Source organism: Loxodonta africana, chromosome 5 (assembly GCF_030014295.1).
Source record: "Loxodonta africana isolate mLoxAfr1 chromosome 5, mLoxAfr1.hap2, whole genome shotgun sequence".
Taxonomy (NCBI): domain Eukaryota; kingdom Metazoa; phylum Chordata; class Mammalia; order Proboscidea; family Elephantidae; genus Loxodonta; species Loxodonta africana.
In genome coordinates this window covers 10,820,736-10,834,524 of record NC_087346.1, presented here as the reverse complement: position 1 = coordinate 10,834,524, position 13,789 = coordinate 10,820,736, and positions in this window count along the sequence as shown.

Genomic DNA, 13,789 nt, shown 5'->3' with positions numbered 1-13,789 from the left:
ACCTCTTTTAAATAACTTCATGTTTGTCTTTTTTGTTAACAAGTTATATTGTTAACTTATTTCTCTTATTTGGTTTAAAGACTCATTTGCTTAGTCTTTAAATCGTAACATGAAATAATAAAACAACAAAGTAGAAAAAGTAAGTATGTGTTTGGTGTTATCATATTTCTCATTTCTAATACAACGTTGCATTCAGACCCAAAGAGTAAAGAAGTGTTGAACTAGGAGAATGCACAGGGCCCATGTATTTTATGAATCCCCGGACTCTTAATTTATGAGAAGTGAGACTCAAATTGATACCTTACTCAAGGTCATTGTGTTAATTTTTGGTGTATCTGCAAGTAATACAAGTTCAACCACCAGTGAGGATTATGAGAATGAGGTGATGGAATTTCAATCGTTGTGGAGAGAAATTCAACTGTCACACATTTATTGACTCAGTGAAAATAACTTTAAAATCTTATTCATGGGAAAAAGTTTAAAATGATAAACATGACATACAAAATAGAATGGCATTTCAAGAACTGTTATATTCTTAATCCAACTTGTACTTGAAGATTATATGACTACTTTAAATGCATAATCCTGATTTAACAGTCATTTTTATTACTGAAATAATTATTTTTAAATATTCATTGTGTTTTCATTTACATTGAAATAAAACATTTCTTTGAAACTATAATTTTAATGCATAGATATTTAATATGTAATATGAATATATTGTATTTAATTATTGCTTAATGTTAAAACATCGATAGTATATAAGCACTGATTCTTTTTTTCCTGTAACTCCATAAGTAAGTGGTGGGTAATGAATACATTTACAAATATCTTCAAAATAATATCCATAAATTTTATTAGATTTCGCTGCTAGTATTAAAATGATTGATCATTTACCTTCTATAAAGTACTCTCCATTTTAAAGACGTCCCTGGAAAAGTATCCCTCATGTGTATGTTTGCGTGTGTGTGTGTGTGTGTTTCTTTCTGTAGTGGTTCCAGAATATATGTTCAAGATATTGGTTTTGTCATTAGAGAGATCTTAAAATAGAATTTCAAATATAGTTTTAGGAGAGGCAGGTATGATCATATTTGTTTCGTCATTAAACATTAAGACCATAACCATTATCTTCCTCACTTTCCAAAAATGAGTACGCCATCACTTTGTAACTTCTCTCTTGTATCTGGATTATATCACTAGCTGTGTACCAAGAGGACTGTGAGCTGGAATTAATGATAAAGGCCAAGTGAACCCAGCTATGCTTCTCCTTCTGGAACCATTGCTGCTCTGCTACCCAGCAAAAACCGTATGAAATTCTATGTTAGAGGCTTCACTGCCTTTTGATATCTGAGGAACCATTCTTCCTTTAAGCCTATTAAAAATAAGTGGGTTAAAGAAAAAAATCTATGTATGCAATGCTAGTGAAGTGAAAGAAAAAGTTTATTCCCCACTGTGGAATATAATCACTGCACATAGCCATCTGAATGTAGTGGAAACTTCAATAAAATGTATGAAATACGGAATTGTTACAAATTAGAATGGCTTCTCCTTACTAAAGTTTAATAATTTTAGTATGGATTAGTTTATTTTTCAGAGATAAGAAATGTATCAGGTATTATATTTATTAATAAAAAAACACTGCAATAAAGCATGAAATGTGAAGTGAAATTTGATTTCTTAGATCATAAAATAAATACTCATAAAATATCAGTTTGTTTTTATTATTTGCTTCAAGAAAGGTGCCTAATTTTTCACCTCTGACAGTACGAAAAACCATGTTGTTTTAAAATACTAAATTAAAACATTTCAATATTTTGGGACATGGTAAATATTTTATGAACCAAGGGGGGCCAGTTCAATTTACTGTACCTGCTAACTCTAAGCAAATCCACTTTTTCAATAGAAATAAACTAGTCTGAAAGGAAAACTAAAAGAATATTTAAAGATATGGTTAAAGTATATACATATAGTGACCACGACATTTAGAACATTTATAGGTCCATATCAGATTTAGTATTGGTAAAAGTAGCCCTGAAATACTTATTTTAATTCAGCTGGATGTAATAAATAGAAAAGGAAAAGTTTTGCTGCTCCTTGGTGATGAAATTATTTGATGGTGATAATAAATAAATAATAATGGCATCAAACTTTTTACACTCAACAAATGTCAAACTTCTTACTGAGAAAGTCCAGTGAAGACATACTTGCATTACATAAAAATGTTAAATTTTACAAACAGTACTTAAAAATATCAGTTTTTTCTTGAAGGCAATTTTCAGGGAATCAGTGAATATGGCCTAACTTGGTATCATAATTATATAATACAAACCACACATAACTTATTGTAATAGTGCCGCCATCCCTGTAAAATAATAGATTAAATTATAATTACTTCCAAAGCCAGTAATAAAGTGAACAGATACATAAAAATTAAGTATTCATACTACTTTAAGCTTTTGACACAATTTCATCAACTTTTGGTTTTATTAAAAATTATGACTTATAGAAAATGATAAAGTGATGGGGATTGAATTTAATTAAGAGACCACAGATTTGAGAAAATGGGAACTTTGATGTGTATACAACATCATGGTTTACACTGCCTCAATTTTCCTCCCAGCTCAGGTTTTAAATACTAGAAGTTAGAAAAGAAAAATTGGCTCCTCTGTATCAACTTGTCCTTGGATGGTACAAGTGGGTAAGCCCCCAATTACTAACCAAAAACTGGTGATTTGCAATCCACCTGAAGGCACCTCAGAAGAAAGTCTTTCCAAAAGGTCACACAGCCTTGAAAACCCTACAGAGCACAGTTCTACTCTGTAACGTGTTTGAAATTGCCTGGAGGGCAGCTGGTTCGATTGTTCGTTCAGGATATCGACTCATTTACGGATGTTTTTCTTTCCTGCAAGCATGGTTTAGACAATCAATGCTCTTACAAGATGATTATCAGGAAATAAAACATGAAAATTTAGGAATGACCATGTTAATGTCTTTTCCAGGTAGATTTCAGGTTAAAAATAGCAGAACTTGGACAACTTTTACCCTTTTTGACTATTTTTTTTACTTGAAAAAGTGCTTGCATGTTCAACCTCCACAATGAATTAGTCTGTGCATGTTTGTATCTCCTCAATATTATTCAAAATTTCAGTAAAAATATTTAATGTGACACATTGATAGAATTTATTGAAAGAATTGCCAAATATCTGTGGAATAAGTAAGAGTAAGATCTTGAAAATGTGAACTCACAATTAACGTAATTAAAAGGAGAATAAAGAAGATAGTGAATTCAAAGTGAACTCACAGCAAATGTGCAAGCAATGCTACACTCTACCTAAAAATGTAATAAAGGTCCTGTTTCAAAATATCGATAAGGCCACTTGGTATTGGTACAGGGAATAAGCAGATTTGGCCAGTTGAAGAAAATGATAGCTTCTTACTAAATGAGACATAGATTTTTGTTGTTGTTGTTTTTCTGCAGAGACTATATATTTAGGGGCTGCTTGCAAAACATTTCAATTTATCTTTGGTGAAAAGGAACTGGAAGCTTATTTCAGAATCTTAGATTCAATGTCTGCCTTTATCTACCTACTTATCTCTCTTTGAATAGATACGTACATGATGCCCCTTAATTAAAAGCAGTCGTGTATTCTCAACTAACCTCTTGTTGACTTCTGAGTTAAAGAACTCATTTGGATAAGTTTCCAGATAAGTGTATAGACTAGAACTTGATTAAATTATTATGGCAGTTATGACTGATATATTCATAATTAAGATAATTCTGCTGAAAATCTGTTTATATTTCTGAAAAATTAGGCATATAAACTATCATTTTATTTTTGTAATAGATAAATATGTTAGTCAATAAATTTCTAAAAGATCACTGGAAATATATCAATAAAATGTTAACAATAAATTACTAGGTAGGAATTTGGAGCAATTTTAATATGGCATTTTTTCCTAAGATAATTTTGCATCTTTCAAGTTGTCTGCAATGAACATACTCTGATTTTTGGCAAATAAAAAATAAATATTTTGGCACCTAGAATAAGCTTGGTAAACCAAGTCCCTAAAATAATATTGCTTAAGTAGGCTTTATTTGTTGTATATACCAGATAACAAGGGTTATGTTATTAAATTATTTTACTACTAAACTATTTATATATTTTTTTAATTTTAACTTTTTCGATACTATAATTGCATCATACACTTGTTAGAAATTTTCAATAGATTTAAAAGAATGGTAAGAATTATTTTTATATACAGTATTCTATTTTAAATTTTTTATTTTTATTTTTATTATGGCTATTGACCTCTCTGTCTCTCTCTTTCTCTTTATATGTATGTCTGACAAGAGTGTCTGAGTCAATCAAATCTGTATGAGTAGCTACAGGGATCAATGTTTTTTACACATTACTTCGTGTATTTTAATAGATACAAAGGGAGAAAAATAGCAGCATGCCCTCTACTTTAGTTGTTAGAAAATAATAAGCCTATCCTCAGGAGTAATATATATTGAAAATTAGCAAAGAAATACTACTGTTGCCACCTGCATTTATTGTTAAGCATCAGAATAGCATAACACTTGCTGTTATTGGCCATCTGTTATCATTATTTATATGCAATTTAATCTTATTTGAAGAAAATAATTTCTTTCCCTGGTGTGGCATATTGTTGGTATTTAACTTTATGTATGTAAGATTAATTTTATTCTTAATATGACTTGGAAATTTGACATTTTCTTTATTAATTTGAGTATATTTCTGGAGTAAAATAAGAGATGATAATTCAGTATGTATTAAGTGACTAAATATAGTATCTACTCTAACGTATAACCTAAGACTCCAAATCCAGTGTAATAGGATAAAAAAAAGAAAAAAAATTTTTTTTCTTTTTTTAGGATACCCCTGTTATATTACAGTTACAGTTTTAAACAACACAAGAGTCTTTCTGAAAATGGTTAAATGCAGGTCATGCTTATGATCAATAGGTACTGGTCTTTGCTACTCATCACTGAAAACTTATGCATGTGAGGCACAGTAAACTCGGAACTAGTTTTTGCAAAACCATTAGGGATTCACCAGGTGAAAAGAAGAGGAATAATTTCAGAGCAAAGGAACAATTTTAGGAAATTCTTAAGGGTAGGGGTTATAATAAGCATTTCATCTGTGAAGTATTGGGATGGTCTGTAAATAACACCTCTTCCTGTCATGAATTTGAAACAACTGAGAGACTAAAAAGGGTCCAGTATGTGTACATACTATTATTAGGTTTACTTCTGATGGAGCTATTGAGGAATATCACATAGGGTATCATAACCATGTGTTTCCTTTTAAGGAACCCCAGAATTAGACAAATTTCCACAGCTAATCACACAATGCACTTCCCTGGAGAAGTGGACAATTGGCTGCTGATCAGAGCAGGTTTATTCTAAAGACAGATCTTTCTCCCAAACTCAAAAGTTAGATAGGTCCTCCCACCTCACTGTCCCTTTCCGCTGAGAAAAAGTGAAAAAAGTAAATGAAAAAGCAGAGAGAAGGTATTAACATTAAACATGAAAATGTCCCTCCGAATAAAAACAGAAGCCAGCAGAAGAATTAACGAGTCAGTCTTAGAAGAGATACAACAGGAAATTCTCTTAGAAGCAAGAATAGCAAGCGTTTATCTTACTTAATTAGGACTTATCCTTAGGAAAGACCAATTACTAGAAAAGATCATCATGTTCGGTAAAGTGGAGAGTCAGTGGAAAAAGAGAAACCCTCAATGAGATGGATTTACAATGGTCTCAACAATGGACTCAGACATACCAACTATCATGAAGATGGCAAGAGACCAGGTAACATTTTGTTCTGTTATATATAATGTCGCCATGAGTAGGAGCCCACTCGGTGGCAACCAACAACAAGAAAAACAACAACAACAGCACAGGAAGAGTAGTTTCATTCTCCCCTAAAAACATAACAGTCAACATAGTAATGCAAGTATGAATGGGCAAGGTGGAAGAAGAGTCTGAAGTGGTAGCTAAAAGCAAGAACATGTAAATCTTACCACTGATTGATTTATCTCTCTGACTTATCCTTCCACATGACGAACTACAGACACTATTCTTCCAGTTCATTGGAGGCTTCAGCTTATAATTATTTTTTTACCCCACTCCAGCATCCCTTCACTTTCTTGTCTTAATCTGGAACACGCTTGATCCTGTATCTTTTAGTCGAATCTATCTAAACTTAAACTCAATTATTTGAAACTTTTGCGTGCTATCTTTTCACAACTTCTGACTCCAAACTTCCTCTTCACTTTTTAATAATGACACAGGGCCTCCTGTCTCACAGAAGATATCACTGAACTTTCTTCATCATGCCTGTACCAAACATACACAAACCACTCAGTAATACATCAATTCCACATAGTTTTCTTTTCAAAAGAAGAGATGACTTCTGTTTTATCAAAGATATATTGTGCCTCCAGAGTCATTTTTTATTTTTATATCTTCTCCTTTAAACTTCGCAGTCTCAACTAAATCTTTCGTATAAACCAAAAAACAAAACCTGTTGCTGTCAAATCCATTCTAACTCATAGCGACACTATAGGATTGAGTAGAACTGCCTCATAGAGTTTCCAAGGGGCAGATGGTGGATTCGAATGGTCGACCATTTGGTTAGCAGCCGAGCTCTTAAACCACTTTGCCACCAGGACTCCCCACTAGTGAGATATATATATATACGTATATATATACACACACACACACTCACACAGTTTTGGCATGTGTTTGTTTGCATTAATGTTTTAGAGTTGTTATTTTTGCTCTTTTTAAATATTATTATGAATGAATAGATTTTTTTATTAACTTTTATTGAGCTTCAAGTGAACGTTTACAAATCAAGTCAGTCTGTCACACATAAGTTTGTATACATCTTACTCTGTACTCCCACTTGCTCTCCCCCTAATGAGTCAGCCCTTCCAGTCTCTCCTTTCGTGACAATTTTGCCAGCTTCCCACTCTCTCCATCCTCCCATCCCCCCTCCAGACAGGAGATGCCAACACGGTCTCAAGTGTCCACCTGATATAATTAGCTCACTCTTCATCAGCATCTCTCTCCCACCCACTGTTCAGTCCCTTTCATGTCTGATGAGTTGTCTTCGGGGATGGTTCCTGTCCTGTGCCAATAGAAGGTTCGGGGACCATGACCGCCGGGATTCCTCTAGTCTCAGTCAGACCATTAAGTATGGTCTTTTTATGAGAATTTGGGGTCTGCATCCCACTGATCTGCTCCCTCAGGGGTTCTCTATTGTGCTCCCTGTCAGGGCAGTCATCGGTTGTGGCCGGGCACCAACTAGTTCTTCTGGTCTCAGGATGATGTAGGTCTCTGGTTCATGTGGCCCTTTCTGTCTCTTGGGCTCTTAGTTGTCATGTGACCTTGGTGTTCTTCATTCTCCTTTGCTCCAGGTGGGTTGAGACCAATTGATGCATCTTAGGTGGCCGCTTGTTAGCATTTAAGACCCCAGACGCCACGTTTCAAAGTGGGATGCAGAATGTTTTCATAATAGAATTATTTTGCCAGTTGACTTAGAAGTCCCCTTAAACCAGGGTTCCCAAACCCCTGCCCTTGCTCCGCTGACCTTTGAAGCATTCAGTTTATCCCGAAAACTTCTTTGCTTTTGGTCTAGTCCAGTCCAATTGAGCTGACTTTCCATGTATTGAGTGTTGTCCTTCCCTTCACCTAAAGCAGTTCTTATCTACTAATTAATCAGTAAAAAACCCTCTCCCTCCATCCCTCCTTCTCCCCCTCGTAACCACAAAAGTATGTGTTCTTCTCAGTTTATACTATTTCTCAAGATGTTATAACAGTGGTCTTATACAATATTTGTCCTTTTGCCTCTGACTGATTTTGCTCAGCATAATGCCTTCCAGGTTCCTCCATGTTATGAAATGTTTGACAGATTTGTCACCGTTCTTTATCAATGCATAGTATTCCATTGTGTGAATATAACACAATTTATTTACCCATTCATCCGTTGATGGACACCTTGGTTGCTTCCAGCTTTTTGCTATTGTAAACAGAGCTGCAATAAACATGGGTGTGCATATATCTGTTTGTGTGAAGGCTCTTGTTTCTCTAGGGTATATTCCAAGGAGTGGGATTTCTGCGTTGTATGGTAGTTCTATTTCTAACTGTTTAAGATAACACCAGATAGATTTCCAAAGTGGTTGTACCATTTTACATTCCCACCAGCAGTGTATAAGAGTTCCAATCTCTCCGCAGCCTCTCCAACATTTATTATTTTGTGTTTTTTGGATTAATGCCAGCCTTATTGGAGTGAGATGGAATCTCACCATAGTTTTAATTTGCATTTCTCTAATGGCTAATGATCGAGAGCATTTTCTCATGTATCTGTTAGCTGCCTGAATATCTTCTTTAGTGAAGTGTGTGTTCATATCCTTTGCCCACTTCTTGATTGGGTTGTTTGTCTTTTTGTGGTTGAGTTTTGACAGAATCATATAGATTTTAGAGATCAGGCGCTGCTGAAAATTCTTTCCCAATCTGTAGGTGGTCTTTTTACTCTTTTGGAGAAGTCTTTAGATGAGCATAGGTGTTTGATTTTTAGGAGCTCTCAGTTATCTGGTTTTTCTTCGTCATTTTTGGTAATGTTTTGTATTCTGTTTATGCCTTGTATTAGGGCTCCTAAGGTTGTCCCTATTTTTACTTCCATGATCTTTATTGTTTTAGTCTTTATGTTTAGGTCTTCGATCCACTTGGAGTTAGTTTTTGTGCATGGTGTGAGGTATGGTCCTGTTTCATTTTTTTGCAAATGGATATCCAGTTATGCCAGCACCATTTGTTAAAAAGACTATCTTTTCCCCAATTAACTGACACTGGTCCTTTGTCAAATATCAGCTGCTCATATGTGGATGGATTTATATCTGGGTTCTCAATTCTGTTCCACTGGTCTATGTGCCTGTTATTGTACCAATACCAGGCTGTTTTGACTACTGAGGCAGTATAATAGGTTCTGAAATCAGGTAGAGTGAGGCCTCCCACTTTCTTCTTCTTTTTCAGTAGTGCTTTGCTTATCTGAGGCTTCTTTCCCTTCCATATGAAGTTGGAGATTTGTTTCTCTATCACCTCAAAAAATGACACTGGAATTTGGATCGGAGGTGCATTGTATGTATTGATGGCTTTTGGTACAATAGACATTTTTACTATGTTAAGTCTTCCTATCCATGAGCAAGGTATGTTTTTCCACTTAAGTATGTCCTTTTGAATTTCTTGTAGTAGAGCTTTGTAGTTTTCTTTGTATAAGTCTGTTACAGCCTTGGTAAGATTTATTCCCAAGTATTTTATCTTCTTGGGGGCTACTGTGAATGGTATTGATTTGGTTATTTCCTCTTCGATGTTCTTTTTGTTGATGTAGAGGAATCCGAGTGATTTTTGTATGTTTATCTTATAACCTGAGACTCTGCCAAACTCTTCTATTAGTTTCAGTAGTTTTCTGGAGGATTCCTTAGGGTTTTCTGTGTATAAGATCATGTCATCTGCAAATAGAGATAATTTTACTTCCTCCTTGCCAATCCAGATGTCTTTTATTTCTTTGTCTAGCCTAATTGCCCTGGCTAGGACTTCTAGCACAATGTTGAATAAGAGCGGTGATAAAGGGCATCCTTGTCTGGTTCCCATTCTCAAGTGAAATGCTTTCAGGTTCTCTCCATTTAGAGTTATGTTGGCTGTTGGCTTTGCATAGATGCCCTTTATTATGTTGAGGAATTTTCCTTCAATTCCTATTTTGGTGAGAGTTTTTATCATAAACGGGTGTTGAACTTTGTCAAATGCCTTTTCTGCATCAATTGATAAGATCATGTGGTTTTTGTCCTTTGTTTTATTTATGTGGTGGATTACATTAATGGTTTTTAAACCTGGTATAAATCCCACTTGATCGTGGTGAATTATTTTTTTGATATGTTTTTGAATTCTATTGGCTAGAATTTTGTTGAGGATTTTTGCATCTATGTTCATGAGGGATATAGGTCTATAGTTTTCTTTTTTTCTAATGTCTTTACCTGGTTTTGGTATCAGGGAGATGGTGGCTTCATAGAATTAGTCGGGTAGTATTCCATCATTTTCTATGCTTTGAAATACCTTTAGTAGTAGTGGTGTTAACTCTTCTCTGAAAGTTTGGTAGAACTCTGCAGTGAAGCCGTCCGGGCCAGGGCTTTTTTTTGTTGGGAGTTTTTTGATTACCATTTCAATCTCTTTTTTTGTTATGGGTCTATTTAGTTGTTCTACTTCTGAATGTGTTAGTTTAGGTAGGGAGTGTTTTTCCAGGAATTCATCCATTTTTTCTAGGTTTGCAAATTTGTTAGAGTACAGTTTTTCGTAATAGTCTGATATGATTCTTTTAATTTCAGTTGGGTCTGTTGTGATGTGTCCCTTCTCGTTTCTTATTCGGGTTATTTGTTTCCTTTCCTGTATTTCTTTAGTCAGTCTAGCCAATGGTTTATCAATTTTGTTCATTTTTTCAAAGAACCAACTTTTGGCTTTGTTAATTCTTTCAATTGTTTTTCTGTTCTCTAAATCATCTAGTTCAGCTCTAATTTTTATTATTTGTTTTCTTCTGGTGCCTGATGGATTCTTTTGTTGCTCACTTTCTATTTGTTCAAGTTGTAGGGACAGTTCTCTGATTTTGGCTCTTTCTTCTTTTTGTATGTGTGCATTTATTGATATAAATTGGCCTCTGAGCACTGCTTTTGCTGTGTCCCAGAGGTTTTGATAGGAAGTATTTTCATTCTCGTTGCATTCTATGAATTTCCTTATTCCCTCCTTGATGTCTTCTATAACCCAGTCTTTTTTCAGGAAGGTATTGTTCATTTTCCAAGTATTTCATTTCTTTTCCCTAGTTTTTCTGTTATTGATTTCTAATTTTATTTCCTTGTGGTCTGAGAAGATGCTTTGTAATATTTCGATGTTTTGGATTCTGCAAAGGTTTGTTTCATGACCTAATATGTGGTCTATTCTAGAGAATGTTCCATGTGTGCTAGAAAAAAAAGAATACTTTGCAGCAGTTGGGTGGAGCGTTCTGTATAAGTCAATGAGGTCAAGTTGGTTGATTGTTGTAAGTAGGTCTTCTGTGTCTCTATTGAGCTTCTTACTGGATGTCCTGTCCTTCTCCAAAAGTGGTGTGTTGAAGTCTCCTAGTATAATTGTGGAGGTGTCTATCTCACTTTTCAGTTCTGTTAAAATTTGATTTATGTATCTTGCAGCCCTGTCATTGGTGCATAAATATTTAATATGGTTTTGTCTTCCTAATCAATTGTCCCTTTTATCATTATGTAGTGTCCTTCTTTATGCTTTGTGGTGGATTTAAATTTAAAGTCTATTTTGTCAGAAATTAATATTGCTACTTCTCTTCTTTTTTGCTTATTGTTTGCTTGATATACTTTTTTCCATCCTTTGAGTTTTAGTTTGTTTGTGTCTCTAAGTCTAAGGTGTGTCTCTTGCAGGCAGTATATAGATGGATCATGTTTCTTTATCCAGTCCGAGACTCTCTGTCTCTTTATTGGTGCATTTAGTCCATTTACATTCAGCGTAATTATAGGTAAATAAGTGTTTAGTGTTGTCATTTCGATGCCTTTTTATGTGTGTTGTTGACAATTTCATTTTTCCACATACTTTTTTGTGCTGAGAGGTTTTCCTTAGTAAATTGTGAGATCCTCATTTTCGTAGTGTTTGACTTTATGTTTGTTGAGTCGTTACGTTTTTCTTGGCTGTTATCTTGGGTTATGGAGTTGTTATACCTCTTTGTGGTTACCTTAATATTTACCCCTATTTTTCTAAGTAAAAACCTAACTTGTATTGTTCTGTATCGCCTTGTATCCCTCTCCATATGGCAGTTCTATGCCACCTGTATTTAGTCCCTCTTTTTGATTATTGTGATCTTTTACATTTTGACTTCAGTGATTCCCTGTTTTGAGCATTTTTTTTTTAATTAATCTGAATTTGTTTTTGTGATTTCCCTATTTGAGTTGATATCAGGATGTTCTGTTTTGTGACCTTGTGTTGTGCTGGTATCTGATATTATTGGTTTTCTGACCAAACAATATCCTTTAGTATTTCTTGTAGCTTTGGTTTGGTTTTTGCAAATTCTCTAAAACTTGTGTTTATCTGTAAATATCTTAATTTCTCCTTCATATTTCAGAGAGAGCTTTGCTGGATATATGATCCTTGGCTGTCAGTGAGGTGGGTGTGTCTCTTTTCCTATAGCACCTTGGTGGGAGGGCACTGCAGCTGTACCTTAGGCCCCCAATGCAAGTACCTCTACTGATTGGTAGGTGTCACCCTCCTTAGACCCCTAAGGCAAGAGGCTCAGTGGTCTGGGGGGAGCTTCAGCCCTCAGTTTCCTGTTGTGGGTCAGTTAGGGCTCTGTTGAATAAGCAGAGATATCAGACCTGGGAAACTTGTTTTTCCAGAAAATCCGCTAAAAAAAAAAAATGCAGTCAGATCCCTATTAAAACTGCCTTTGGATTATAACCGCCACCTTGTTCCCTGTAAGGATGAAAGTCCGAGATTTGGATCATATATGCTTGGCTGTAGCTGGTTCTGTGTTTTTAGTCCAATTAGGGATGGATTTTTGGTCCCGGGGTTTTTTGTGGTTCCTTCTCTCAGGCCAGAAGAATGGGTTAGGAAAAGACCAAAAAAAAGGGGGGGGAAGCAAAGCCTCCGCTGAGGCAGAGCCGTCCTCCCTCTGGCTAAGGAAATTCCAATGTTAATGAAGCAGCCTGGGAAGGGTGGGGCAGGGTTCAGAGAGATAGGAGAGGAGCACCTCGGAATATAGCCACAGTTGATTGTCTGGCTTGGAATGACTATTTTATCTGAGATTCCCGAGGGGCATGTTGCGTATGTGTGCTGGTTGTGTGGAGATTGCCCCCGGGGGTCTGGCCTGCTGAAGCCGTGGTCAGATCCTCCACTGCCAGTCCAAAGCCCAGCATCAAGGTTCCCCGGCTGTGACGCTGCACTCCCGGCTCCAACGTCAGTCACCGCCTCCCGGGGACTTCTCCCACCAGCCGTGTCACCACGTTGCCCATGCGGACCAGCTGGGCCCCCTCCCAGGTTCAGTTCAGGGGGGTAGGGCTGTGCCCCTTGTTTGCGTTGTCACAAGATTTTTGAGTTCAGCTCCCCTGGACCCAGAAGCCCAGCGCCAAGGTTACCTGACTGGGACGCTGGCTCCAGTCTCTGAAAACAGTCGCTGCTTCCCCGTATTTGTTCGTTTTCCGTCTTTAAATCTGTGTTTGTTGTTCAGGGTTCATAGATTTTTATGTTTGTGATCGATTCACTTGTTTTTCCGAGTCTTTGTTGCAAGAGGGATCCAAGGTACCCTTTACCTAGTCCGCCCTCTTGGCCCCGCCTCCATGAATGAATAGATTTTTTACACTTAACGTGTTTAAATCAATTGAACTTACTTTCCTTTTTGATGCTCAAATTCTTCCAGTTTTGACAAGATAGATCTCCTTTGTGCTGACTACTTAACTGTCCATTTAAACAGTTTTTAATTCGTTTTAGTTTTTTTTTTTTTAATAGCTTTCTTATATCCTGGTATATCAAAATGTCCCATCTTATTTTGATTATTCTTCAATTCAGCTCTATTATAAGAACTTGTTCCATAAATTTTGCCCCATTACCTTGCTATCTCTTGGTTTTTTGTTTGTTTTGCTTTGGTTTTTATTATAACTGAGCTGCCAACTTTATTGTTGGGCTACAAGATTTTAAGGTCACTGGGTGTAGTCTTTTATCTGCAGT